This window comes from Ascaphus truei, unplaced genomic scaffold (assembly GCF_040206685.1).
Source record: "Ascaphus truei isolate aAscTru1 unplaced genomic scaffold, aAscTru1.hap1 HAP1_SCAFFOLD_257, whole genome shotgun sequence".
In the NCBI taxonomy this organism is placed as follows: domain Eukaryota; kingdom Metazoa; phylum Chordata; class Amphibia; order Anura; family Ascaphidae; genus Ascaphus; species Ascaphus truei.
In genome coordinates this window covers 532922-545586 of record NW_027455503.1, presented here as the reverse complement: position 1 = coordinate 545586, position 12665 = coordinate 532922, and the positions used below count along the sequence as shown (strand labels likewise).

The window sequence follows — 12665 nt, the reverse complement described above, 5'->3', positions numbered from 1 at the left end:
ACACAGTGACCATCACATCTGTCCCTCCCACTGCAGGGGGGACACAGTGACCATCACATCTGTCCCTCCCACTGCAGGGGACACAGTGACTATCACATCTCTCCCTCCCACTGCAGGGGGACACAGTGACTATCACATCTGTCCCTCCCACTGCAGGGACGCAGGGACACAGTGACCATCACATCTGTCCCTCCCACTGCAGGGACACAGTGACCATCACATCTGTCCCTCCCACTGCAGGGACACAGTGACCATCACATCTGTCCCTCCCACTGCAGGGACACAGTGACCATCACATCTGTCCCTCCCACTGCAGGGGGACACAGTGGCCATCACATCTGTCCCCCCCACTGCAGGGACACAGTGACCATCACATCTGTCCCTCCCACTGCAGGGACACAGTGACTATCACATCTGTCCCCCCCACTGCAGGGGGACACAGTGACCATCACATCTGTCCCTCCCACTGCAGCGACACACAGTGACCATCACATCTGTCCCTCCCACTGCAGGGACACAGTAACCATCACATCTGTCCCTCCCACTGCAGGGACACAGTGACCATCACATCTGTCCCTCCCACTGCAGGGACACAGTGACTATCACATCTGTCCCTCCCACTGCAGGGACACAGTGACCATCACATCTGTCCCTCCCACTGCAGGGACACAGTGACTATCACATCTGTCCCTCCCACTGCAGGGACACAGTGACTATCACATCTGTCCCTCCCACTGCAGGGACACAGTGACCATCACATCTGTCCCTCCCACTGCAGGGGACACAGTGACCATCACATCTGTCCCTCCCACTGCAGGGGGACACAGTGACCATCACATCTGTCCCTCCCACTGCAGGGACGCAGTGACCATCACATCTGTCCCTCCCACTGCAGGGACACAGTGACCATCACATCTGTCCCTCCCACTGCAGGGGGACACAGTGACCATCACATCTGTCCCTCCCACTGCAGGGACACACAGTGACCATCACATCTGTCCCTCCCACTGCAGGGACACAGTGACTATCACATCTGTCCCTCCCACTGCAGGGACACAGTGACTATCACATCTGTCCCCCCCACTGCAGGGGGACACAGTGACCATCACATCTGTCCCCCCCACTGCAGGGGACACAGTAACCATCACATCTGTCCCTCCCACTGCAGGGACACAGTGACTATCACATCTGTCCCTCCCACTGCAGGGACACAGTGACCATCACATCTGTCCCTCCCACTGCAGGGACGCAGTGACCATCACATCTGTCCCTCCCACTGCAGGGGACACAGTGACTATCACATCTGTCCCTCCCACTGCAGGGGGACACAGTGACCATCACATCTGTCCCTCCCACTGCAGGGACACAGTGACCATCACATCTGTCCCTCCCACTGCAGGGGACACAGTAACCATCACATCTGTCCCTCCCACTGCAGGGACACAGTGACTATCACATCTGTCCCTCCCACTGCAGGGACACAGTGACCATCACATCTGTCCCTCCCACTGCAGGGACACAGTGACCATCACATCTGTCCCTCCCACTGCAGGGACGCAGTGACCATCACATCTGTCCCTCCCACTGCAGGGGACACAGTGACTATCACATCTGTCCCTCCCACTGCAGGGGGACACAGTGACTATCACATCTGTCCCTCCCACTGCAGGGACACAGTGACTATCACATCTGTCCCTCCCACTGCAGGGACACACAGTGACCATCACATCTGTCCCTCCCACTGCAGGGACACAGTGACCATCACATCTGTCCCTCCCACTGCAGGGACACAGTGACCATCACATCGGTCCCTCCCACTGCAGGGGGACACAGTGACCATCACATCTGTCCCTCCCACTGCAGGGGGACACAGCGACTATCACATCTGTCCCTCCCACTGCAGGGACACAGTGACCATCACATCTGTCCCTCCCACTGCAGGGACACAGTGACCATCACATCTGTCCCTCCCACTGCAGGGACACAGTGACCATCACATCTGTCCCTCCCACTGCAGGGACACAGTGACCATCACATCGGTCCCTCCCACTGCAGGGGACACAGTGACTATCACATCTGTCCCTCCCACTGCAGGGGGACACAGTGACCATCACATCTGTCCCTCCCACTGCAGGGACATAGTGACTATCACATCTGTCCCTCCCACTGCAGGGGGACACAGTGACCATCACATCTGTCCCTCCCACTGCAGGGACACAGTGACCATCACATCTGTCCCTCCCACTGCAGGGGGACACAGTGACCATCACATCTGTCCCTCCCACTGCAGGGACACAGTGACCATCACATCTGTCCCTCCCACTGCAGGGACACAGTGACCATCACATCTGTCCCTCCCACTGCAGGGACACAGTGACTATCACATCTGTCCCTCCCACTGCAGGGACACAGTGACCATCACATCTGTCCCTCCCACTGCAGGGACACAGTGACTATCACATCTGTCCCTCCCACTGCAGGGACACAGTGACCATCACATCTGTCCCTCCCACTGCAGGGACACAGTGACCATCACATCTGTCCCTCCCACTGCAGGGACACAGTGACTATCACATCTGTCCCTCCCACTGCAGGGACACAGTGACCATCACATCTGTCCCTCCCACTGCAGGGACACAGTGACTATCACATCTGTCCCTCCCACTGCAGGGGGACACAGTGACCATCACATCTGTCCCCCCCACTGCAGGGACACAGTGACCATCACATCTGTCCCTCCCACTGCAGGGACACACAGTGACTATCACATCTGTCCCTCCCACTGCAGGGGACACAGTGACCATCACATCTGTCCCTCCCACTGCAGGGGGACACAGTGACCATCACATCTGTCCCTCCCACTGCAGGGGACACAGTGACCATCACATCTGTCCCTCCCACTGCAGGGGGACACAGTGACCATCACATCTGTCCCTCCCACTGCAGGGACACAGTGACCATCACATCTGTCCCTCCCACTGCAGGGGGACACAGTGACCATCATATCTGTCCCTCCCACTGCAGGGACACAGTGACCATCACATCTGTCCCTCCCACTGCAGGGGGACACACAGTGACTATCACATCTGTCCCTCCCACTGCAGGGGGACACAGTGACCATCACATCTGTCCCTCCCACTGCAGGGACACAGTGACCATCACATCTGTCCCTCCCACTGCAGGGACACAGTGACCATCATATCTGTCCCTCCCACTGCAGGGACACAGTGACCATCACATCTGTCCCTCCCACTGCAGGGGGACACAGTGACCATCACATCTGTCCCTCCCACTGCAGGGACACAGTGACCATCACATCTGTCCCTCCCACTGCAGGGGGACACAGTGACCATCACATCTGTCCCTCCCACTGCAGGGGACACAGTGACCATCACATCTGTCCCTCCCACTGCAGGGGGACACAGTGACTATCACATCTGTCCCTCCCACTGCAGGGACACAGTAACCATCACATCTGTCCCTCCCACTGCAGGGGGACACAGTGACCATCACATCTGTCCCTCCCACAGCAGGGGGACACAGTGACTATCACATCTGTCCCTCCCACTGCAGGGACACAGTGACCATCACATCTGTCCCTCCCACTGCAGGGGACACAGTGACTATCACATCTGTCCCTCCCACTGCAGGGGACACAGTGACTATCACATCTGTCCCTCCCACTGCAGGGACACAGTGACCATCACATCTGTCCCTCCCACTGCAGGGGGACACAGTGACCATCACATCTGTCCCCCCCACTGCAGGGGGACACAGTGACCATCACATCTGTCCCTCCCACTGCAGGGGGACACAGTGACCATCACATCTGTCCCTCCCACTGCAGGGGACACAGTGACCATCACATCTGTCCCTCCCACTGCAGGGGACACAGTGACCATCACATCTGTCCCTCCCACTGCAGGGACACAGTGACCATCACATCTGTCCCTCCCACTGCAGGGGGACACAGTGACTATCACATCTGTCCCTCCCACTGCAGGGGGACACAGTGACCATCACATCTGTCCCTCCCACTGCAGAGGACACAGTGACTATCACATCTGTCCCTCCCACTGCAGGGACACAGTGACCATCACATCTGTCCCTCCCACTGCAGGGGGACACAGTGACCATCACATCTGTCCCCCCCACTGCAGGGACACAGTGACCATCACATCTGTCCCTCCCACTGCAGAGGGACACAGTGACTATCACATCTGTCCCTCCCACTGCAGGGACACAGTGACCATCACATCTGTCCCCCCCACTGCAGGGGGACACAGTGACCATCACATCTGTCCCCCCCACTGCAGGGGGACACAGTGACCATCACATCTGTCCCTCCCACTGCAGGGACACAGTGACCATCACATCTGTCCCTCCCACTGCAGAGGGACACAGTGACTATCACATCTGCCCCTCCCACTGCAGGGACACAGTGACCATCACATCTGTCCCCCCCACTGCAGGGGGACACAGTGACCATCACATCTGTCCCCCCCACTGCAGGGGGACACAGTGACCATCACATCTGTCCCTCCCACTGCAGGGACATAGTGACCATCACATCTGTCCCTCCCACTGCAGGGACACAGTGACTATCACATCTGTCCCTCCCACTGCAGGGACACAGTGACCATCACATCTGTCCCTGCCACTGCAGGGGGACACAGTGACTATCACATCTGTCCCTCCCACTGCAGGGGGACACAGTGACCATCACATCTGTCCCTCCCACTGCAGGGGACACAGTGACCATCACATCTGTCCCTCCCACTGCAGGGGACATAGTGACCATCACATCTGCCCCTCCCACTGCAGGGACACAGTGACCATCACATCTGTCCCCCCCACTGCAGGGACATAGTGACCATCACATCTGTCCCTCCCACTGCAGGGACACAGTGACCATCACATCTGTCCCTCCCACTGCAGGGACACAGTGACCATCACATCTGCCCCTCCCACTGCAGGGACACAGTGACCATCACATCTGTCCCCCCCACTGCAGGGACATAGTGACCATCACATCTGTCCCTCCCACTGCAGGGACACAGTGACTATCACATCTGTCCCTCCCACTGCAGGGGGACACAGTGACCATCACATCTGTCCCTCCCACTGCAGGGGGACACAGTGACCATCACATCTGTCCCTCCCACTGCAGGGGACACAGTGACTATCACATCTGTCCCTCCCACTGCAGGGACACAGTGACCATCACATCTGTCCCTCCTACTGCAGGGGACACAGTGACCATCACATCTGTCCCTCCTACTGCAGGGGACACAGTGACTATCACATCTGTCCCTCCCACTGCAGGGACACAGTGACCATCACATCTGTCCCTCCTACTGCAGGGGACACAGTGACTATCACATCTGTCCCTCCCACTGCAGGGACACAGTGACCATCACATCTGTCCCTCCCACTGCAGGGGACACAGTGACTATCACATCTGTCCCTCCCACTGCAGGGACACAGTGACCATCACATCTGTCCCTCCCACTGCAGGGGACACAGTGACTATCACATCTGTCCCTCCCACTGCAGGGACACAGTGACCATCACATCTGTCCCTCCCACTGCAGGGACACAGTGACCATCACATCTGTCCCTCCCACTGCAGGGGGACACAGTGACCATCACATCTGTCCCTCCCACTGCAGGGACACAGTGACCATCACATCTGTCCCTCCCACTGCAGGGACACAGTGACTATCACATCTGTCCCTCCCACTGCAGGGACACAGTGACCATCACATCTGTCCCTCCCACTGCAGGGACACAGTGACCATCACATCTGTCCCTCCCACTGCAGGGGGACACAGCGACTATCACATCTGTCCCTCCCACTGCAGGGACACAGTGACTATCACATCTGTCCCTCCCACTGCAGGGACACAGTGACCATCACATCTGTCCCTCCCACTGCAGGGGGACACAGTGACCATCACATCTGTCCCTCCCACTGCAGGGACACAGTGACTATCACATCTGTCCCTCCCACTGCAGGGACACAGTGACCATCACATCTGTCCCTCCCACTGCAGGGACACAGTGAGTATCACATCTGTCTCTCCCACTGCAGGGACACAGTGACTATCACATCTGTCCCTCCCACTGCAGGGACACAGTGACCATCACATCTGTCCCTCCCACTGCAGGGGGACACAGTGACCATCACATCTGTCCCTCCCACTGCAGGGGGACACAGTGACCATCACATCTGTCCCTCCCACTGCAGGGACACAGTGACCATCACATCTGTCCCTCCCACTGCAGGGGGACACAGTGACCATCACATCTGTCCCTCCCACTGCAGGGACACAGTGACCATCACATCTGTCCCTGCCACTGCAGGGGACACAGTGACTATCACATCTGTCCCTCCCACTGCAGGGGGACACAGTGACCATCACATCTGTCCCTCCCACTGCAGGGACACAGTGACCATCACATCTGTCCCTCCCACTGCAGGGACACAGTGACCATCACATCTGTCCCTCCCACTGCAGGGACACAGTGACCATCACATCTGTCCCTCCCACTGCAGGGGACACAGTGACTATCACATCTGTCCCTCCCACTGCAGGGGACACAGTGACTATCACATCTGTCCCTCCCACTGCAGGGGACACAGTGACCATCACATCTGTCCCTCCCACTGCAGGGACACAGTGACCATCACATCTGTCCCTCCCACTGCAGGGGGACACAGTGACCATCACATCTGTCCCTCCCACTGCAGGGACACAGTGACCATCACATCTGTCCCTCCCACTGCAGGGACACAGTGACCATCACATCTGTCCCTCCCACTGCAGGGACACAGTGACCATCACATCTGTCCTTCCCACTGCAGGGACACAGTGACTATCACATCTGTCCCTCCCACTGCAGGGGGACACAGTGAGTATCACATCTGTCCCTCCCACTGCAGGGGGACACAGTGACTATCACATCTGTCCCTCCCACTGCAGGGACACAGTGACCATCACATCTGTCCCTCCCACTGCAGGGACACAGTGACCATCACATCTGTCCTTCCCACTGCAGGGACACAGTGACTATCACATCTGTCCCTCCCACTGCAGGGACACAGTGACCATCACATCTGTCCCCCCCACTGCAGGGGACACAGTGACCATCACATCTGTCCCTCCCACTGCAGGGGACACAGTGACCATCACATCTGTCCCTCCCACTGAAGGGGACACAGTGACTATCACATCTGTCCCTCCCACTGCAGGGGGACACAGTGACTATCACATCTGTCCCTCCCACTGCAGGGACACAGTGACCATCACATCTGTCCCTCCCACTGCAGGGACACAGTGGCCATCACATCTGTCCCTCCCACTGCAGGGACACAGTGACCATCACATCTGTCCCTCCCACTGCAGGGGGACACAGTGACCATCACATCTGTCCCTCCCACTGCAGGGACACAGTGACTATCACATCTGTCCCTCCCACTGCAGGGGGACACAGTGACTATCACATCTGTCCCTCCCCCTGCAGGGACACAGTGACCATCACATCTGTCCCTCCCACTGCAGGGACACAGTGACCATCACATCTGTCCCTCCCACTGCAGGGGGACACAGTGACCATCACATCTGTCCCTCCCACTGCAGGGGACACAGTGACCATCACATCTGTCCCTCCCACTGCAGGGACACAGTGACCATCACATCTGTCCCTCCCACTGCAGGGGGACACAGTGACCATCACATCTGTCCCTCCCACTGCAGGGACGCAGTGACTATCACATCTGTCCCTCCCACTGCAGGGACACACAGTGACCATCACATCTGTCCCTCCCACTGCAGGGGACACAGTGACCATCACATCTGTCCCTCCCACTGCAGGGACACAGTGACCATCACATCTGTCCCTCCCACTGCAGGGGGACACAGTGACCATCACATCTGTCCCTCCCACTGCAGGGTGACACAGTGACTATCACATCTGTCCCTCCCACTGCAGGGGGACACAGTGACCATCACATCTGTCCCTCCCACTGCAGGGGGACACAGTGACCATCACATCTGTCCCTCCCACTGCAGGGGACACAGTGACCATCACATCTGTCCCTCCCACTGCAGGGACACAGTGACCATCACATCTGTCCCTCCCACTGCAGGGACACAGTGACCATCACATCTGTCCCTCCCACTGCAGGGACACAGTGACCATCACATCTGTCCCTCCCACTGCAGGGGGACACAGTGACCATCACATCTGTCCCTCCCACTGCAGGGACACAGTGACTATCACATCTGTCCCTCCCACTGCAGGGACACACAGTGACCATCACATCTGTCCCTCCCACTGCAGGGACGCAGTGACTATCACATCTGTCCCTCCCACTGCAGGGACACACAGTGACCATCACATCTGTCCCTCCCACTGCAGGGGACACAGTGACCATCACATCTGTCCCTCCCACTGCAGGGACACAGTGACCATCACATCTGTCCCTCCCACTGCAGGGGGACACAGTGACCATCACATCTGTCCCTCCCACTGCAGGGTGACACAGTGACTATCACATCTGTCCCTCCCACTGCAGGGGGACACAGTGACCATCACATCTGTCCCTCCCACTGCAGGGGGACACAGTGACCATCACATCTGTCCCTCCCACTGCAGGGGGACACAGTGACCATCACATCTGTCCCCCCCGCCCCCCACACTGCAGAGTGAGGGACAGAGAGAGGTGTCCCTTTGCCCGGTTGGGACTGTGGTTATTACAGGGCGGTCACATCTTGTGTTACTCATTACCTGCCCTCTTCCTCGCAGGCCGATCAGAGCAGACTCGCCGGTTTACTTGAAGATGCTTTCAGCAAATTCTACTTCACCCGCAACGGAAGCATGACGGCTGTCACCGTGTCGTCATAGCGACACACCCGCAACGGAAGCATGACGGCTGTCACCGTGTCGTCATAGCGACACACCCGCAACGGAAGCATGACGGCTGTCACCGTGTCGTCATAGCGACACACCCGCAACGGAAGCATGATGGCTGTCACCGTGTCGTCATAGCGACACACCCGCAACGGAAGCATGACGGCTGTCACCGTGTCGTCATAGCGACACACCCGCAACGGAAGCATGACGGCTGTCACCGTGTCGTCATAGCGACACACCCGCAACGGAAGCATGACGGCTGTCACCGTGTCGTCATAGCGACACACCCGCCTCCCCAGCGCTACGCCCAGGCTCCGTTCCACCCTCGGTGCAGGTCTTGCAGCCGTCAGTGTGACCGCTGTCCTGTGAGCAGAGACACTCGGGTGCACACTCAGCTTTACTGACCCACAGCAAAGGAACTGTCTCCCCTCCGGCAGCAAAAGAGTTAAGCAAACCTGGTGTGCAACTTCCATACCCGACCGTCCTCACTGACACTCTCTCCAGCACTGAGCGTCACTGCCGGGAGCCGGGGATACAGACGTTACTTACATGTGCGGCCTGGCTTAGTCAGACATCTCCCCGAAGATCATTCTTTTATCCAGTCACTTGTGTGTTTCCTCTGTCCCGGTCACTACCATGGGAGGTCTCCCGCCCGTCAGGTGACTACCATGGGTGGTCCCCCCCCCCGCCCGTCAGGCGGTCTCCATGGGAGGTCCCCCGCCCGTCAGGCGGTCTCCATGGGAGGTTCCCCGCCCGTCAGGTGACTACCATGGGTGGTGTCTCCCCCCCCCCCCCCCCGTCAGGCTGTCTCTATGGGAGGTCCCCCGCCCATCAGGTGACTACCATGGGTGGTCCCCAGCCCGTCAGGTGACTACCATGGGAGGTCCTCCGTCCGCCAGGTGACCACCATGGGAGAGGTCCCACGCCCGTCAGCTGACCACCATGGGAGGTCCCCCGCCCGTCAGGTGACTACCATGGGAGGTCCCCCACCCGTCAGGTGACTACCATGGGAGGTCCCCCACCCGTCAGGTGACCACAATGGGAGGTTCTCCGCCCGTCAGGTGACTACCATGGGAGGTCCCCCGCCCGTCAGGTAACTACCATGGGAGGTCCCCCGCCCTACAGGTGACTACCATGGGAGGTCCCCCACCCGTCAGGTGACTACCATGGGAGGTCCCCCACCCGTCAGGTGACCACAATGGGAGGTTCTCCGCCCGTCAGGTGACTACCATGGGAGGTCCCCCGCCCGTCAGGTAACTACCATGGGAGGTCCCCCACCCGTCAGGTGACCACCATGGGAGGTACTCCGCCCGTCAGGTCACTACCATGGGAGGTCCCCCGCCCATCAGGTAACTACCATGGGAGGTCCCCCGCCCTACAGGTGACTACCATGGGAGGTCCCCCGCCCATCAGGTAACTACCATGGGAGGTCCCCCGCCCTACAGGTGACTACCATGGGAGTCCCCCGCCAGTCGGGCGGTCACCATGGGAGGTCCTCTGCCCGTCGGGCGGTCACCATGGGAGGTCCTCTGCCCGTCGGGCGGTCTCCATGGGAGGTCCTCTGCCCGTCGGGCGGTCTCCGTGGGAGGTCCTCTGCCCGTCGGGCGGTCACCATGGGAGGTCCTCTGCCCGTCGGGCGGTCTCCATGGGAGGTCCTCTGCCCTTCGGGCGGTCTCCATGGGAGGTCCTCTGCCCGTCGGGCGGTCTCCGTGGGAGGTCCTCTGCCCGTCGGGCGGTCTCCGTGGGAGGTCCTCTGCCCGTCGGGCGGTCTCCATGGGAGGTCCTCTGCCCGTCGGGCGGTCTCCATGGGAGGTCCTCTGCCCGTCGGGCGGTCTCCGTGGGAGGTCTTCTGCCCGTCGGGCGGTCTCCGTGGGAGGTCCTCTACAGTATTTGTAGCACCCATACGGAGCTTTGTCTCACAGTTGGGGTGTTGGGTGCCAGTTATTACACACGTAGCATTAGAGGGGCGAGTCCCCATTTTCTCACACACGACATCATTGCTAGTTATAGGGGATACATGAAGAAATGTTCTCTTATTAACCCCTGCAGTGACACACAGGCCAGCAATGCGTTCAGACACTGCAGGGGTTAATGGAGACCCTGAATAATTGGGGGGGGGTGGGGGGGGGGAATAAGGGTGTCCGGTTTAACATTCAGTGATATCACTCCAGGGAGAAGGGAACTCACTGGTTACCATCGGACTTTAAAGCGCTGGATATACTTGTGGGCTGATTTCCATACGCCCGTCCCCCACATTTAACCCCTGATTGTCTCCTATCGCGGCTTTACTTGGGATTGCACCTTTAAACGCTGAACTGACGGTTACAGAAAAGCGGCAGAATATTACCTACAAATGAGTAAAAGTGTTATTATAAAATAATCCGGTTGGGAAACTTTTACTTTCTGCGGTTCTGTGAAGGTCCCGGGCGAGTCCTCTGCGCTCCGGGTAATTCCCCGGTGTTATACTGGCTGCCGGGAGAGGGCGTAATCTCTGTACACTGCAGCCTCTCTGCTGCTCACTAATCACCTCACTAATGTCAAATATCCCAGCAGAAAGTTAGTCTCTCAATTTTATTTTACTGAAGCATATACACATTTTAACCCCTTAGCTGCCAGCGGGGCTATGTACACTTAGGCTGGAAGTAGCGTGCGTAGGAGCGTCACGTCTGCGTTATTGGGACAATCTGTGTATATAGCTGAACGTTCCGAAGTGTCCGCCGCAGGCCGTGAGGCAGAAACAGCGGCCATTACAAGATCGGCTGCTAATCCGCCTCTGCGTCGGGTTCAAGCCATGTATGATGGGAAGGATGGCGCGTTCACTGAAGGGGTGTCAGGGAGCCAGATGTCGTCTGGTACCCGGGCAGTGCTGGGGTTAGGGTGTGTCTGGCTATTCCCAATAACTAGGGGGCGGAGACAGCGAGGCTGCACCTGCAGGCTATTCCCAATAACTAGGGGGCACAGAGACAGCGAGGCTGCACCTGCAGGCTATTCCCAATAACTAGGGGGCGGAGACAGCGAGGCTGCACCTGCAGGCTATTCCCAATAACTAGGGGGCACAGAGACAGCGAGGCTGCACCTGCAGGCTATTCCCAATAACTAGGGGGCACAGAGACAGCGAGGCTGCACCTGCAGGCTATTCCCAATAACTAGGGGGCGGAGACAGCGAGGCTGCACCTGCAGGCTATTCCCAATAACTAGGGGGCGGAGACAGCGAGGCTGCACCTGCAGGCTATTCCCAATAACTAGGGGGCACAGAGACAGCGAGGCTGCACCTGCAGGCTATTCCCAATAACTAGGGGGCACAGAGACAGCGAGGCTGCACCTGCAGGCTATTCCCAATAACTAGGGGGTGGAGACAGCGAGGCTGCACCTGCAGGCTATTCCCAATAACTAGGGGGCGGAGACAGCGAGGCTGCACCTGCAGGCTATTCCCAATAACTAGGGGGCGGAGACAGCGAGGCTGCACCTGCAGGCTATTCCCAATAACTAGGGGGCACAGAGACAGCGAGGCTGCACCTGCAGGCTATTCCCAATAACTAGGGGGCACAGAGACAGCGAGGCTGCACCTGCAGGCTATTCCCAATAACTAGGGGGCACAGAGACAGCGAGGCTGCACCTGCAGGCTATTCCCAATAACTAGGGGGCGCGGAGACAGCGAGGCTGCACCTGCAGGCTATTCCCAATAACTAGGGGGCACAGAGACAGCGAGGCTGCACCTGCAGGCTATTCCCAATAACTAGGGGGAG

The 12665-nt window shown here is 58.5% G+C and overlaps 1 long non-coding RNA gene across 1 annotated transcript; it reads left to right on the top strand.

The window, feature by feature from the left end:
* Positions 1 to 10449: 10449 nt before the first annotated feature.
* Positions 10450 to 11299, top strand: LOC142481357 (uncharacterized). Its single transcript, XR_012795758.1, has 2 exons — positions 10450 to 10539; positions 10796 to 11299. It is a non-coding gene; the product is annotated as an uncharacterized LOC142481357 (long non-coding RNA).
* The last annotated feature ends 1366 nt before the right edge of the window (positions 11300 to 12665 follow it).